This window comes from Dendrobates tinctorius, unplaced genomic scaffold, assembly GCF_039654945.1.
Source record: "Dendrobates tinctorius isolate UK_male_01 unplaced genomic scaffold, ASM3965494v1 ptg000003l, whole genome shotgun sequence".
In the NCBI taxonomy this organism is placed as follows: Eukaryota; Metazoa; Chordata; class Amphibia; order Anura; family Dendrobatidae; genus Dendrobates; species Dendrobates tinctorius.
This window is the reverse complement of record NW_027361671.1, coordinates 68,657,237-68,675,174: the sequence shown is the minus strand read 5'-3', so window position 1 is coordinate 68,675,174 and position 17,938 is coordinate 68,657,237. Positions and strand designations below refer to the sequence as shown.

The 17,938-nt window shown below is 42.0% G+C and overlaps 1 protein-coding gene across 3 annotated transcripts in view; it reads right to left on the bottom strand.

The window, feature by feature from the left end:
* SNCAIP (synuclein alpha interacting protein) overlaps positions 1 to 17,938 on the bottom strand; it is a 320,769-nt gene that overhangs the window by 214,383 nt on the left and 88,448 nt on the right. For all 3 annotated transcript variants that reach the window (XM_073556172.1, XM_073556094.1, XM_073556231.1), the window contains exon 2: positions 4,290 to 4,320. The gene's annotated coding sequence lies outside the window, so the exon portion shown is untranslated. The remainder of the gene's footprint in view (positions 1 to 4,289; positions 4,321 to 17,938) is intronic.

Sequence of the window (17,938 nt, the reverse complement as noted above, 5' to 3'; positions counted from 1 at the left end):
GGATGACAGAGTGTGAAAGATTTGTGCCCTAACCAAACTTGTGTATCTTCTGGACCAACAGTATATACCTTTGCCAACCAAAGTTGGCTATCTTGTCATGGTCTTACTATTTTTACCTTTAGGCCACAGGTGTGTACCTGGTTGTGTTTTATGCAAAGTATTTCACCTTTTAACAAAAGTTGTGTACATTGTTAGGAAATCACCAACAATAAACACAACTTTTTAGGTGAAATACTTTGCTTCAAACACAACCAGGAACACAACTGTGGCAAAAAGCTAAAATTTACCCACAGTTATATACCTGGTTTTGAATACCTTTTTACCTTTGAAATACCCTGTATTTAACCTTTTTTTTTAAACATAGTTCGCCGCAGAAAGAAATGACAGACAACCATTGTGAAACGATAATTTAACTTTTATTTAAAATTTTTTTTTTTTTTGTAAAATGTTTTTAAAGTGCAAAAAACTTTTTTAATAAAGGTTTTAAACCCAATGGGCATTTTTATTAAAAAACACACATTACAAATCTGTGTAGTGTGGGGTGGAAATACTGCTGGAGGGGCTGCGGGACACTTCGACACTGGGTGTGTGGAGAGAGGACTGGGATCGTGGTGGGGAAGGAACAGTTAGAGGTGAAGGTGTGGAAAAAGCTACAGAATGGGTGGACATGTGGGAGGCAGAAGAGGTGGTGGGCGGTGGAGTGGAGGGTTGGGCAGGGACTGTAGGAGCAGATGATGTTGATGGAAAGTTGTATGGGGAAGGAGTTTGGTACGGGGAAGGAGTTTGGTACGGGGAAGGAGTTTGGTACGGGGCAGGTTGCTGGAAGTGGGGAGATGTCTGGTACTGGGGAGGTTGCTGGTACTGGTGAGGTTGCTGGTATGTAATAGGACGGGGAGGATGGAAAGTGGCTGGAGGGGGTGCAGATGTAATAGGAGGGGGAGGATGGAAAGTGGCTGGAGGGGGTGCAGATGTAATAGGAGGGGGAGGATGGAAAGTGGCTGGAGGGGGTGCAGGTGGAGGAACTACAGTGGTGGGAGGTGGAGGTTGGGAGGTAACCTGCTGTAGAGCACCGTGGCACGAATGCATTAATGCATCTGCTGGGTAGGAGATAGTGTTGCCATGCGCTCCACAACAGACCTGAAAAAGGTGTGGTTTGGTGAAGATCTTGCTTCTGAATGCATGGTTTGCAGAAGTGTCTTCACCTCCAGAATGCTGGAGTTGATCTGCTGAAAGCCTGCGGAGATTTGCTCTGACAAGACTTTTAGACAGTTCTGGAAAGATGCATTCAGATGCAAGAACTCTTGCGCATAACTCTTTTCCTGACCCCTCTGCCGCTGCCGCCCAGTACCCGCAGGTGTACTAGAGGTGGCAGGGGCAGAAGGGTGGGGTAAAGGGAAAGCGATCTCCTCACCAGCAGCTTCATGTAATGTAGGCGGCCACGATGCTCCTGTGCTGGTGGATGGGACAGATGGGTCGAATGTGTGGGAAGGCTGGGAAGGTGCAGATGTACCGGGGCGGTCGAAGTGTCCCTCGGTGCCGGTCTCCTCAGGGATCGCCTCAGAAGGGTCCAATCGTGCAGGCTCCCGAGTGCTGCTCACCGTGCTGTGGAATAAAGAGAAAAAAAAACAATTAAAATACTGACATGGTATGGCCCTGGCTGAAAAAAAAAAGTTACATCTAACATTTTTTTTCACATGTGGTGTGTAATATTTACCTTCTAGTGACCATTGTTTCCCGGAGGAACGACAGGGCTTGTGCGTACTTGTACTTGCTCCTGCGTCCTCCAGATCCACTCGGGGCCCGCATCTCTTTATTGAACTCCTTCTTGAAACGATCCCTCACAGACCGCCACCGATTCACAATTCTGTTCCCTGAAACGAGAAAGGAGTGGTTAGTATACAACATCAGTGTTTCACAAACTCCAGTCCTCATGGTCCCCAGGGGTCATGTTTTCAGGATTTCCATAGTAAATAGAAATCCTGAACACATGATCCGTGGGGACCACGAGGACTGGAGTTCGGGAAACACTGGTTTACATCAAGCAACCGGTACTGTATATACTTACGCTCTTTAATCTGGGCCCGAACATCGAGGTCCTCCCAGCGGCCCACAAGGAGCGAACAGATTTCCTCCCAGAGTCGTCGGGTAACGATAAGGTCAGCGTGGCGGCGGTCAGCCATATTCCAGAGCGGCTCCCTTTCTCTGACGAGATCGATGAGGTGGTCCACATCGAGTCCTCCATCCTCACCGTCAGAGTCGGGAGCACGCTGTGAAGGCTGTTAAAGAAAAAGACAAAAATAACATAATTAGCCTCCACAAAAGAAATGAAATAAAAAGTGCAAAAAAACAAAGCAAAAATATTTATACTTACACGCTGGTGACCGCCGCGTTGCTGTCGCCGACGACCCTGGGAGGCACTGCGAGGACCTCTTGGCCGAGCACCAGATTGGGAAGACTAGAGAAGAAAACAAAAAATGTTATGTCTTTGGATGTAGGCATTTGTTTGCTGTGTGTGGTCTGCAGAACATTGTTTTCTATGTGTTGTGTGTAGTGTGATGTTGTGTTTCTGCGTTTGATGCAAAAAACTTACCAATTGTGAGCCCACTCCAGGTGTCTGTCCACCCCTTCCTTCTTCTTCTGGGAGCTCCTCTTCATCTTGTGATTCCTGTTTTGAAATAAAAGGCAATGAATAGACATATATTACAGAGATGATGGATTTTGGAAATAAAAACTTACCGTCAAATGCTGACGATGCGAGGGAGGGCTCCCAGAAGAAGATGTGCTGTCCTGTTGATGGCCAGACTCCATGGCTGTGGGTATTGCTGCTGCTGTTGCTGCTGCCAGTGATGCCATTTCTGCTGCTGCTGCTGCATCTCTTGGGCGGCTGTTGAATAAAGAGAAACAAAGGGCCAATGAATATCTTGATATTCCATGGCCCTAGTTTGGAGGAATGGGGGATTTGATAATTACCGTCTCTCATCTGCTGCTGGACTCCCCTCCTCAGCATGTTCCATTTGCTGCTCCATTTGGGGTGGTGGTGGTGCTGATGGTGCTGCAGTGGTCTCCTGCCTTCTCCTGCTGCGCTTGGTTGCTTTCTTGGGTGGCATGTTGGGTGTGGCTGTGGGTCCCACTGTCTTGCTTTTATATATGTCTTGTGGGCAGAGCTACTGAGCATGCTCAGACCAAAAAAACCGGATCCGGCCACCGGATCCGGCTTTCGCCGGATCAGGCGCATTGCGGCGCTCATAGGCTTTCATTGTGTGAAAAAGCCGGACGCGCCGGATCCGGCGGGTCCGGCTTTTTCGCCGGAGACAAAAAACGTTACAGTAGCCGTTTTTTCCAGACGCCGGATCGCGACACATTGCCGGATCCAGCGAAAACCGGATGAAACGCATGGCCATCCGGCGCAAATGCAAGTCAATGGGGGGGAAACCGGATCCGGCATTGCATTTCGCCGGATCCGGCTTCTGTCAAAAGCGCCGGATCACGCCTGACGGCGAAAACCTGATGTGTGAAAGAGGCCTTATAGTGTTGTTCACATGTCACGGTTGTGCATCGTACATCCGCAGCTGAATAATTACTAATTAAAATCTTATCGAAAAACACTGATAAAAATTGTTTTTTTTCATGTACTAGAATAGAACAGATGTGTGAATGAGGCATTAGGCATACATACATTGACAAGTACTATTCACAATTTAAAGGAGTGTTGAAATCCTCACTAATCCCAAGAACCCATGCTTGGACAGACTGGCAGGGACGTCTGAATGAGGCCACCTTCACATGTTCAGTATTTGGTCAGTATTTTACCTCAGTCTTTGTATGCCAAAACCAAAAGAGGAGAAGTATAATGGAAACACGTCACCACTTCTATATTTTTCACCCACTTCTGGTTTTGGCTTACAAATATGAAATACTGAGCAGATACTGATAGTGTGAACATTCTAAGGCCAGGGTCAGACTTGCGAGTACAATGTGAGAAACTCGCGCCAGTCTCTCGCATCAATACCAGGCACTGCCGCCGGCACTCGGACCGGAGTGTGCGGCTGTATGGAAATACATGCAGCTGCACACTCCGGTCCGAGTCCCAGCGGCAGCGCCGGGTATTGATGCGAGAAACTCACGTGAGTTTCTCACAAGTCTGACCGTGGCCTAAGCCCTAAAATATGAAGGGTGGGGTTCTTTTCTCCCCAGTCCCTGGGAAATAGATTTGAGGAAAATGTTTTTTTGCCTTTGAACTTTCATATAATTATGACCAAATTAATAAAAAGTATAAAAAATTTTCTTACTTGTGTGCAGTTTTGCCACCAGAACAAACACCTAGGAAAAAATGAAAACAGAAAAATTATAAATTATCTTCTCAACTCCATCTGTTAAAGAGAACATGAGGATTATAACGGATATTTTGATCTTCTACTGTAATAAAAGATGCACTTAAATATTCTGATCCATATGGACCCAGTGATCCATCTGTACACAAGGACACCTCCTGCTTTTTCAGCTCTCTCCCCCTGTTGCGCATCGCATGTTCCTACCGTAACCACACATCTGAGGGTTAGGCCTTGAGATATTTCATGTATGCAAAAAACAAGTGGTTTCATCAGCGTTTGGTCGGTGAGTCAGGTTTTACCTTCAAGGTTTCATCAGTGATATTCAGGTATCAAAAAATAAATAAATAAATACATTACAAAGCTTCACCTATACATTCCGCCATTAACTGCGGACAGCACACGGATTCTCCACTGTTGCCAGCTGTGCGCTGTCTGTCCTTTTCATGGGCCCATAGATTTGCATGGGTAAATTTTGATCCATGACTCCAATCAAAAACGGACATGTCTCCATGCACTCACATTGCTCACCAAAAAATACAGATATATGAACATCACCATAGACTATAATGAGTAGCAGTTTTATCCATGGACAGAACGTATATTCGCTTAAAACATCTTAATGAGGCCTTATTTATATATTTCGACTATGGTATACGGTATTTCTTATAATACAAGTATAAAAAAAAAAATTACAGCAAAAGTATTGTAAAAACAGCGGCATACATGCCAAAAACGACTCTTCAGGAAAAATATTCCTGAAATGTTTTCTGTTTGAAAAACTCTACAGGGTATAGCGATGTCTAAAACATGTCGTGTGAACCTACTTTAAAGGTGTGTTCACACTATGTCCTTTTCCAGTGTTTAAAAATGTCCATTTTTAAAGCAGAAGATGAATCAGGTTACTGTTACAGGTGTGTCAGAGGCTGCAGACAGTCGCATTGCATCTGGTTGCAGTAGGTCTCAGCAGTTGGCTTTGTGGACTAGTGGCCACCTCCTCCAGTCTTAATGGTGTCACCTGGAGCTGGGTGTTTATAACTCCCAACTTCCTGTTGGGAGTTACGGGTGTTATGTCCATTTCTCTGTTGAAGCTTGGAGCTGTAGCAGTCTGCTAGCATCCTCTTGGAGTTTGGAAGGCATCAGCATTTCTCTCCGAGTCTACTCAAGCTACGTGTCCCCCTGGTTTCATTTATCCTTACTGTCTCATCCTGTCCTTCGCCGTGCAGGGCTTATCTCCAGGGTCACAAAGGGATTAGAGATCCTGCTCAGCGATAGGTGCAGAACCTGTATAGGGATGGTAGGACAGACAGGGTGACGTTAGATCTGTCTAGTGGTCTCCACTTCCCCCCTTCCCTAGTGTTTGGTTCCCATTCCCTTATTCCTTTGCATTGCACTTAGTCTGTCCCACACTTTGCGTAACATTTACGCTCCTTTTCTCTAGAGTTTTGTAAACCTGAAGCAACATTTAGTTGTTTACAAACAGTTTCCTCTAGTGCTTTTTAGGTGTTTCTTTCTAGCATTTTTTTAAGTCTGTTAGGCAATAATGAAAAAGACCTTTGCAGAGGAAACACTAAAAAAAGCCCAAAAACACATCTTCTGGATATGTTTTTAACATTCCCATTGACTTGTATTGTAAATTGAGCATCTTACTAAGGCTGGAGTCACACTACCCTAGAATACGGCCAATTGCTATGCGAGAAAACATCACATAGCACTTGGCCCAGTGTTAATCTATAGGGCAGATTACATCTGCGATTATTTTCTCATGCCGAATCGGCATCTGAGAACAATCGCAGCATGCTTCGATTGACACCAAGACTCTGCCGAGTCTCAGCTCACTCGCACCCATATAAGTCTATGGGTGCGAGTGACAACTCACAGCACTCGGATATCATCCGAGTGCCGTACAGTATAAGCCGGCACCAGCAGCAAAGGAGATGGAGAAATTACTTTCTCCGCCTCCTCCATAGTTGTTCTCCGATCCTGTTTGTGCGAGAGGCTCGGATCACAGTAGCATGACACTGATGCTCGCAGCAGAGCAGGAGCCGAGGGACATTAGCATATGGCATCTGATGCTCTCGCATTGGATGCCATATGCTAGTGTGACTTCGGCCTAACAAAAAATTCCTGAAGAATGGTCAGGTCACTTCTTTAAAACACTTGGACCTCTATTCATTCTTTTGTCTAATTGTGTGTTTTGCACTTTTTTTGCATCCAGTTCCTTAATTTCATTCTGACCAAACTCATACCAAAAATTTTATCTAAGGGCATATACCCATTTGCGAGAAAAAAAAAGGTCAGAATTCCAGACCAAAAAAACGGACGAGTGCTATGCCAGTGTCATGCGAGTGTAATGCGATTTCCGTGCAATTTTTCCATGGAACATCCATATGACATGCGCATGCAATCCTTATGCAATGCAATTTTAACATGAGCTTTTACATACAGCAGTTCTCTCTGTTAAATCTCATGTTAAAATAGCATTGTAAAAAAAAACTGTACACATCGTTTTAAAACAAAATAATCTTATATATATATATATATATATATATATATATATATATATATACACCTACATACACAGTACATACATATAAATATATGTCTGTGTATATAGATAGCTATATAGAGAAAGTAAAAGCCGTCAGATGCCACGTACAGTAAAGAATACAATAGGTTAGAATAGAATATTAGTCACTGAGGATGCCCAGAGGCTCCGCCTCACCTGAGGTGAACTCGGCAGTGTGGGAAAATGTTCAGAAACTTTCCGACGCTAGAGAGTTCATGTCCGGTCAGGCGGGGAGGCTGTGTAGGCAGCTTTTCATTCATTATACAGTGGTTTACAGCCGGGCTGGTAACATTAGCACGGCTCCCGGTTGTAAACTATTTAACCCCTTGAGATGGATTGTGGCGTGGGACTTGACTGTACGACAGATAGGTATGGGATATTGTTGCTTTTTTTTTTTACTCTTTACAGGAGAACGAGGGTTTCGTTTGGATTGGAAGTTTAATAAAGATGGGAAACCAGTGTGTTTAATTATTTCATTAAAATACTTTATTCTTAATGTATGAGTGTTTTATTAACCCTTTCATACTATAAGATTAATAATGGATAGGTGTCTTATTGACACCTCTCCATTATTAACCTGGCTTAATGTCACCTTACAATAGCAAGGTGACATTAACCCCTTATTATCCCATATGCCACCATTACATGGCAGTGGGATGAGAGAGGCTAAATGCTGGAATTGGCGCATCTTACAGATGCGCCTTTTCTGGGGTGGCTGGGGCAGATGTTTTTAGCCGGGGGGGTCAATAACCATGGTCCCTTCCTAGGCTATCAATATCTGCCCATAGTCACTGGCTTTCCCTTTCTGGCGCAGAAAATTGCTCGGGAGCCCAAGCAATTTTTTCCCGTGAATTAATTATTTATTAAATACATACAAGACCCAAATTTTACACACACATACTACTAACACTATTAGTCACTGACATATATAAATCTAACTGTTCTGCAATGGTTTACTGTATGTAAACCATGTCTCCTATCCTGCTGGCTTCTGCAATGATTTTACAAAAGCTGACAAATGAATTACTGGCTATTCTACTATGTATCGCTCTATGAAATACAAAGATATACATAATATATGTGTGTGTCACTGACATACATACATGGTGCGAGTGCTGTCCGATTTTTTAGCTCGGACCCATTGACTTGCATTGAGAGTCTCGTCCGAGGTACGCAGCAGTACGCAGCATGCTGCGATTTTTTTTCTCAGTCCGATTTGATTGAGAAAAAACTCGCAAATGAGATGTCACCTATTAAATAACATTGGTCCGAGTGCAATCCGTTTTTTAATGGATTGCACTCGTCCATATTTCTCGCAAGTGAGTACGAGCCCTTAGGGGAAAGTTCAGTATTTCACTTTTTGTAAGCCCAAATCATACTGACCAAATACTGAACGCGTCCTTTGGCTACATTCACACATCAATTTTTCTCATCTATGTTTTGGCCATTACTAAATGAACTGAAAAAAAATAACTTAAGACATCCGTTTTATGGAAGTTTTCCAGATATTTTTCATCCATTTTTAACTAATCCACTGCAAAGTGTCAATAGGAAAAAAAATGTTCATGCACTGTACCACTTATAGTTTTTAAAAAAAGATAATAAAGACTAATGAACGCCCTCCCCTTAGTGAATACAAGGGGGGGGTCACATGATAATGCGGCCCCCATAACTATTAATTTGATGGTGTTCAGTTGGTTTGTTAAGCTCTGGTTTACAAAGACTTAATATTTCAGTAAGCTGTGATATTTCATGAGCAGGTTCCCTGTTGTCCGGCAGATTTGGCTTCCCGCTCTTTTTTTGAACCTGTTTTGATTGGCTGACAGAGTATGAGCAGGAAGAACTTGTTATATAATCAGCTGTGTGAGACAGTTACCTCAGTTTACCTCAAGATTTCAAGATAAGCAGGATGGAGATGGATTCACTACTTCAGCAGTTACTTATGAGGCAACACAAGAACTCCAGCGAAGCCGGTCCACATCATCAGACACAGGCGCCGGCATGTCAGTGACGCGACGGGGAGGAGCACCCGAGGAAACAGCGGTGAATCTGAACTTACCGGAGACATCTAGCTGCGGCAGCCGTAAAAGAGCTGCAGCGGCCCAGGGAACCCCAGTACAAGCCAGGCAGCGTTCAGCAGCTGTCTGTGCAAATGAAGACAGCGAGGCTGTGGCTGCTGCTTTATCATGGAGAGCAGTCTCGACGGCAATGGATACCGAAGTATGCCAGGAATCATCTCCTCAGCAGCATTCGCCTGCTGTGACAGGCTTGAGTGCCGAAGCTTCCTTGGACCCGGTCGACACACAGGATCAGAGGGGTGAGATTTTTAATGTCCCTTTATCTACCCCATTGTATGCTAATTTTAAGTGTTTGGTTAAAGAAGTGTTAAGTGAATGTATGTCTGCAGGAACAGCCCCAGTGTTACGCCCTCATGAGGTTTGCAGCCAGCAGCAGAGTAGTTGTAAAAACAGGGCTGCTAGAAGTCCTGTTAAAAGACTCTTTGTCATGTGAGATGTCCCCACTTGGTTTCCATATTAATATGTCAGTAAAAGAACAAATTTGGCACGGGGAATACATTGATATTTTCTCCCTTTTACCGTCAATTAAAGAACAATATCATAGATATGAAGGAGAAGATGAACCGGAAGAAAAGAAACGGGTGGTTATTCAGAGGTCATTTAATAATTGGCTTCAGGCATTTGCTATCTATGCTGCTGTACTGGGTGAAAAACACCCTTCGATATGTTCGGGGCTGTTTCAGCATTTAGATTCAATTTTGGATGCATATCGGAACTTTGGGGGCATGTTATGGTTACAATATGACAAAGCATTTTGCCAAAAATTAGCCATGCACCCTAATCTATCATGGGGTAAAAAAGACCTGGGATTATGGCTAATTTTGATGTTGCCCCAGAAGTTCCCATCATATAAGCAGAATATGTCTACACCTAGTAAAAAAGGGGTGTGTTTTGCATTCAACGAATCAAGCTGTAAGTGGGCTGCAAATTGTCGTTTTCGCCATGAGTTCTCGTTTTGCGGGGATACACATGCAATGTTTAGATGCTTCAAAAGTCAATCACAAAATGGTCAACAAGGACCCAATAAAGATGCACTTTCAAAGAGCGCTGACTCCAGTGAAGTTACAAAATATGGTCCCATGGTTAGTAATGTACCCAGACACGGAGAGTAGTTACATGCTAAAAAATGGTTTCTGTAACTGATTTTTTGTTCCAACATTTTCAGGTTGTAAACAATGGAACAATTTACGATCATCGTTAGATTATCCAATGATAGTCGAGGAAAAAATATTAAGAGATTGAAGCAGGTAGAGTAGAGGGCCCATTTGACTCTCCTCCGTTTGATAATTTCAGGGTCTCTCCCTTGGGTTTAGTTCCTAAAAAAGAGATGGGTTCGTTTAGATTGTTTCATCACTTATTGTATCCCATAGGAAGTTCCATAAACGATGAAGTGGATGCAGAAATTTGTTCATTGAAGTACACTTCGTTTGAGGTTGCAGTGGAGTTTCTGCAAAGTTTTGGTCACAAGTCATTGCAAGCAAAATCTGACATAAAAGCTGCATTCAGGTTGTTACCAGTTGATCCGAGAGGTTTCAATTGCCTTGGTTTTTGTTTTAAAGATAAAATTTTTTTTTTTTTTATAAATGTCTCCCTATGAGGTTTTTTTCATTATCTTGTTATTATTTTGAGACGTTTTCAACTTTTCTTCAATGGGTAGTGGAGTCCAAATCAAAAAGCGGCGGAGTAGTGCATTATCTTGATGATTTCTTGTTTATTGGTCCCAGAGATTCTGACGTTTGTTTTGCTTTGATGGATAAGTTTGTTAAAGTTTGCGAGCATTTTGGAATACCTATGGCAAAAAAAAAAAAACTGTCTCCTTGTACTTCTTTGGAATTTTTGGGTATTCTGATAGATTCTGAATCTATGACATGTTCTCTCCCTGCTGAAAAGATTTACAAAATTTGTTATATGATTAATCTGTTTTTTGTCGAAGGAAAAAGTTTTATTGAAAAAATTTGCAGTCGTTATTAGGTTCCTTGAACTTTGCCTTAAATATCATACCCATGGGTAGGGTTTTTTCGAGAAGGCTATACGATGCCACAGCAGGTAACCCTGCGCTTAATTCACACCTGAGATTAGGTAGCGAGCTTAAGGAGGATTTGAAAACTTGGTTGTCGTTTCCCATCTAAATTTAATGGCAAGACAATGTGGCAGACCCCGTTTGGATTTGCCGAAGATTTGGAGTTGTATATTTTTACGGACGAATCAGAAGGTTTTGGTTTATCTTTTAAATTGCACCGGTCGTCAAACAGATGGCCTAGTTTTTGGTCTTACAGTAATATTATTAAGAAGGGAGCAATTTTAGACCTTTTCGCCATACATGCAGCCATTCTTTTGTGGGACCTAGCCTTTGCAATAAGCATATATTATTTCGTTCTAACAACCAAGGTTTGGTTTTTATGTTAAATAAATTTTCGGATAAAAACAGAAGGGCTAACCAGATTCTTAGGCCGTTAGCTCTTGCCTGTATGGAGTGTAATATCTGGTTAAAAGCGTCATTTTCAAATGAGTTAATTAATGATTGTGCTAAAGTTATTTGTCACCGCCAGTGGTCAAAGTTTTTGGAGCATGTTCCCGGGAGCAGACAAAGAAGGAATGATTTGCCCAGAGAATATATGGGACATAGTACAGGTCTAATTCAATATTTTATTGGAAAGTCCTTGGCTAAAAAAAAAAAAACTTGGTCCGAGTATTCGGGCGCTTGGAATGTATGGATAAGATTTTGTACAGCAAACGGTTAGGGTACCGTTACACTTAGTGATGCACCAGCGATCCCGACAATGATATGGATCGCTGGTGCATCGCTAAGTGGTCGCTAGTGAGTTGCCACACAGGCAGATCTCACCAGCGACATAGCAGGGGTCGGGGGTCGCTACTTACCTGTCAGACTAGGCGATCCTGACGTCCTCCCGCCCGCGTCCATGCATCGCTCGTCGGCGCCACAGGAAGCTGACGACAAGAAATGGTCCAGGACGTTCTCGCGCGACCAGCGATAAGCAGTGGGGGAGTGGTCGGAGGCAAGTATCAGACATAGCGATATCGCTAGCAATATCACTATAACATCACAAAATCGGTGAAGTTACAGCGATATTGCAAGCGATATCGCTATATGTAACGCGGGCTTCACTCATATAACAAAGCTAAGGAAGAAATAGCTCTGAAATTTGCAGAGCATTTGGTTTTGAATGGTCTGTCTTATTCAGCGTTAGCAAAACACATTGCTGGTGCTTGATTTTTCCTCAAAACTTTGGGCAAGAAACCGTTGAATGACAATTTTTTGATGAAACAATTGTTAAAAGGATTCAGAAGGGCTAATTTTAAACAGGATGATCGTCGTCCCATATCATTTCACTTGCTAAAAGACATTTGCGTGTCTCTCCCATCGGTTTGCGACAATTTTGAAGAAAGTTGTTTGTTTTCAGCAACATTTACATTAGCATTTTTTGCAGCTCTTCGTATCGATCGGGGAAATAGTTTCTTAGTCAAAAAATTCACCTTCTGGCTTGTTAATGAAGGATATAAAGGTATTTGAATCCTCTGTTGTTTTATTTATAAAAAAGTCAAAAAACGGATCAGTTAGGAAGAGGAGCTTCAGTTAGTTTATCTGCAATCTCAGATTCAGTCATTTGTCCAGTCTCGAATGTGAAGAGATGGCTTAGCATGAGACCAAGTTTAGAAGGTCCACTTTTCATTCACCGCAATGGTAAACCGGTGACTGGTTTTTCAATTTAATTTTATTTTTAAAAAATGTCTGGTCCAATTGGGTTTGAAAAAATGTTAAAATCATGTCTCACTCTTTTCGTATTGGAGCAGCAACCGAAGCGGCTAGGTTGGGTTTTCAAGACAATAATATAATGAAAATTGGAAGGTGGGAATCAAAAAGGTTCAAATTGTATGTTCGGCCAAATTTATATGAATGCTAACATCTTATTCATTTTGTAGGTCTGCTAATTGTGTGGCTTATCGGACACTCGTATATTTATTGGACCTAAAAAAGGGCGACGATGCGGTACTATACAGAGAATCTCTCATTTAATACTTCTTCTCTCCACATTTTTTGGTTTAGCAGAAGAGGAATGTTATGGAAGAATTTGGTTGGATGTATGCAACAGCTGTCAAAGAGTCATCCATATCCTGATTTAATAATTTTGCATTTAGAGGGTAATGATTTAGGTAACGTTAACACACTCGATTTATTAGCCTTCATGAGGAAGGATTTGAGTTTACTAAAAATGGAATTGTTTACATCATTTTTTTGTATTTTCAGAAATTGTCCCTAGATTGTTATGGGCAGAATACAATATGTTGTTTGTTGAAAAAATAAGAAAATGGGTTAACAGGAGTATGCAGAAGTTTATGGTTTTGATTGACGGATTTTCTTACAGACACGTCGACTTGGAAGAAAAGATCCCCGGTATGTACAGAAGGGACCTTGTGCACCTTTCAGATGTTGGCCTGGACATCTTTAGCTGGGATTTCCAGGACATCATTGAAAAATGGCTGTGGCATTTTGGGGGAGCCATGCATTAATATGCACGGCGTGTGGATAATCTCCCCGTTTTAGGGAGGATTGGGTCATGAGAGTAATAATTTTATTCAGTGATGGAGATATTTAATGGTTTTAATGGCTATGATGAAATAAAATTGGTTATTGAGTAACTCAAAATAAACGCCACGGCCATTTTATGCCAAACTTAGAGCTCGGTGTCCGGTGTCCTTTTTTCTTATGTATGAGAGTGGGGCCTGTGTTATCATGAACACCCTCCCCTTAGTGAATACAAGGGGGGTCACATGAAAACGCGGCTCCCATAACTATTAATCAAAATGTTTGGCCCCATAAAATAATAAAGCCTATACTCACCTCCAAAGCTGGAGCCCTTCCCACAGTGTCTGCACTTGCGGCCCCAGGGCTCTCGTGCGGTGTTGTGACATGTGAGCTGGCATCAGTGTCCCTGCCTTTGGACAAATTGAACATGAAAAGGAAGTTTGGGCTGCAGCTCATCTCGGACTTCCTCTTCCTGCTCAATTCGACAGGAGGCGGGGACAGTGACGCCAGTGCTGATAGGGCGCCAGCGTCATGTGTCACTACAACAGCGCGGGCGCCCCGGGAGACGGAGTGCCGATACCGCGGGAAAGGTGTCAGTATGGGAGGTGAGTATAAGCTTTATTTTATTACCAAACCCTATTTTAATACCAAACCCTGCCAATGGGCACAACTTCAATTCTTCTCATTAGCTTCATTAGAATATTGCTGCATATGGCTTGACTGTATTTTCGGTCCGAGTGCTGTCCGTTAAGTTTTTTTTTTATCGCGCTTGGACCAATGTTATTCAATGGGGTAGTGCATATGAAGGATTGTTTTCAGTAACTTAATCTGCATGTGGAAAAAAATCTGCAGATTGCACAATTTTCCTCTGGAGATCAGAGGAGACTCACCAATTCAAGTCTATAGGTGTGTGAAAAATAATCGGATTCCATACAGAGCCACAGTATGACATCTGATTCTTACAGATACTTTGCAATTCTGAGATAGTGGAAACTATAAATGGTCCTGTAAATGATTATTAGCTACTTCTGTAAATAAAAAAAACAATTGTACATGGATGACACGTGAGAAAATAATTGTGCAATTTTTCTGGATAAAAATCAGACTTTTTTATATACAGTCATGTGACCCCCCCAGCCTATTTATGAGAGCAAGACTTTCCCTTCACACGCCGCATAAAAACATGTCTATTTTTATTATACATGTTTTTTTTCATCAGCCAGTGAGTACGTCTTTTATCAATCTGTGTTCGTCCACGTGACAAGTACTGCAATGTAACACATGGTCCGTGTGAAAACATGGACGTGTAAGCAGCACCATAGACTATAATAGGTGTGCATTCAGACGTCCATTATTCAGGTACATGTTCTATCCATATACCCAATATAATCTATGGTGCTGTACACATCTCAGTGTTTTTTGTAGACTGCATGTGCACAATTTTTTTTAAAAAAATGATCAGAGAGACATGACCATTTTTTAACAGCATAACAGATAAAAATCATCCACAGAAGTCTATGGCTCCATGAAGATTACGACCAGCACATGACAGCAGTCCATGTGGCGCCTATGCTGTCCATATTTGACATTGTAACGGGAAGGAGAAGTTTTGCAATGTGATTCTTTGGCATTGGAGAAATTCACTGATAGTATAGATGGTCACACAGACCAGTGATGGAGATCTGATCACGCGCACTGATTATATAAGTACCTATAGGAGAACGCTTATTGTGCACTTTCTAGTACAACTTTGGGGAACCATTGAGCCCTGGCCTCTCTGCAGTGCTAACACTGACTGATCAGTATCTACAGATCCTGACATATTTCCACCGCTGCGTATTGTATGTATGTTATTTCCATGTATGGTAACGAGCTGTGATCAATAGATTTCTTACAAGCATTCATTGGCATGGGCTTTCAACGAGGATAGGAACGTCCAGATTCCAGTCATGTGGCATAAATAATCTGGAATATGTCCTACGTGCTGTATAATGTATCTGTTCTATACCAGAGAAAACAATAACACCATGAATAGAGATCAAAACAAGTCTGCCGTCTTATGTTTGTTGTTTCATGCCCAGACTACACTTTTATGTTGTTTTCTGTTGCTATTTTCCTGTTTTTGGCATTTCTATGTATGTAAGAATAGAAATACATTTTAAAGGGAACCTCTCACATCGCATAACACAAACATGCAGATGTAGGATTAATCTGTAGGTTAAAACAGTTATGAAGGTGCCAGGCCGCTGTTCTGAAAGTGCTGCTCTCGGGGGAAAAATTAACTATTCCTCCCAGGAGCCACTGACATTCAGTCGTAGAGGCGTGCCAGCGTGGCACTGACTCACAGGGGGCTCTGACGCAGTGGTTTTTCTCACTTTTGCTATGTCAGTTTTAAATCACGTGATGAAATAGGACTAATGGAAAACATAATTAATTGAGAAGGGCAAAATGTATTTATTTATTATGCTTTGCGTATATAACGCTCTCTTATTCCGCAGCACTTTACAGACATAATCATCACTGTCCCCAATGGGGCTCACAATCTAAATTCCCTATCAGTATGTCTTTGGAGTGTGGGAGGAAACCGGAGAACCCAGAGGAAATCCACGCAAACACGGGGAGAACATACAAACTCCTTGCAGATGTTGTCCTTGGTGGGATTTGAACCCAGGACCCCAGCACTGTGCTAACCACTAAGTCACGAGTTGCGGCGAAAAAAAGAATATTTACATTTTTACCACGAAAATGTTGTTTTAGGCTCAAGTTTTTGATATTTATAAGGGTTAATAGGCAAAAATGGACCTTGAAATTTGTTGTGTAATTTCTTCTGAGTGCGCCAATACTCTACATGTTATCAGGAACTACTTTTCAGGCACAGTAGAAAGCTCAGAAGGGAAGGAGTTCCATACTATAGTGCAGATTTTAGGGGGATAAACTTCTGGGAGCGGTGCGGACACCGCTTCTCGGATTGAGAGCCGGATATCAGCAATGATGTACCCTGAACAGTGGTTGGCAAGTTCTTCAATTCCATAACGTGTATATATACACTTCAGATGTTGGGTAGGCCTTAAGGCCACGCTCGCACTTTCAGTATTTGGTCAGTATTTTACCTCAGTATTTGTAAACCAAAAACAGGAGTGGAACAATCAGATGAAAAGTATAATAGAAACATGTCACCACTTCTGTATTTTTTCACCACTCCTGGTCTTGGCTTACAAATACTGAGGTAAAAAACTCACTTAGTACTCTACGTGTGCACGTGGCCTTATTGTTAGTCATGTGTGGGTTACGTACATTTTTTATCTTTTTATGTTCTACTAGGTCTATAATAGAAAGGTATCCATAAGAATAGGATGCCAGGTGGATGTTCTGCACGGGATCCAATTTTTTTTTTTTCTAACACACCCATATACTTGAACGAGTTTCATCTGAGACTCGGCAGAGAGTAGTGCATGTTGTGATTTTTTTTTCTCCTCAAGAACAGCTCTTATGAACAGCACTGTGGAATAACATGGGTCAATGTGCGGTCCCATCAAAAATCAGATAGCACGCGTCTGATTTATATGCTCATCTGCATCAGCGCTTAGTGTGGAGATTGATGGAACCTGAACTATCACAGCACAAAATGCCAAAAAAGTAACGCATAAATGTAAAAATATTCCACAGAAACATGATAGGGCAATGGAAAACGATCACTTTAGGATATACAAATGGTTTTCTGTTTAAATTGGGCAGAAATCAGCCTGCTGTACTCAGAGTCTATAAAAATAAGTAGAGCCGCAGTCGTTCCAAAAGACTCTCTGGAAAGATTTATCGACGTTCAATCTGAAGTCAACATCTGAGCAAAGTCAGTCAAATAATATACTTGAGGAAGATCCAAGTAAAAACTGTAGGAGAGATCAGTGAAAAATAAGGTCTTATTCGAGAAATATAGCGAGCTTTACGCTCAGATTAAACTCAGCTGTTTAATCCGTAAAAACAGCATATAGTGCAATATCAGCTGCAGCAGATCCACAGGTCAGCTAGTGACCATCAGACATCAATAGGTCAGAAAGAGTTTGTGGATAGTCTCCATGCTGCCGACGGGATTCAAGACATATATCCCAGTGTAGAAAAACGATGGTTTATTTCAACACATTTCGAAATACAAACTTACTTCTTCAGGAAAACCACATGTATAAAGAGACAGCAGGGGTATCACTTATATAGGGAAAAATTTCAAATGGGATGCTCTGGTGCGTTTCCGGAGTGGAAATGGTAAAGAAGGAAAAAAGACTACCTGTAAGCATGTGCACACTCACAATGAATGGAAATAAAAAATGATTTTATTGGACACAATGAAACAAGCACAAAAATCACTAAAAATAATTAAAAAAAAATATATAACAGAGGTTTACCAGGCCAGAATACCCCAAAA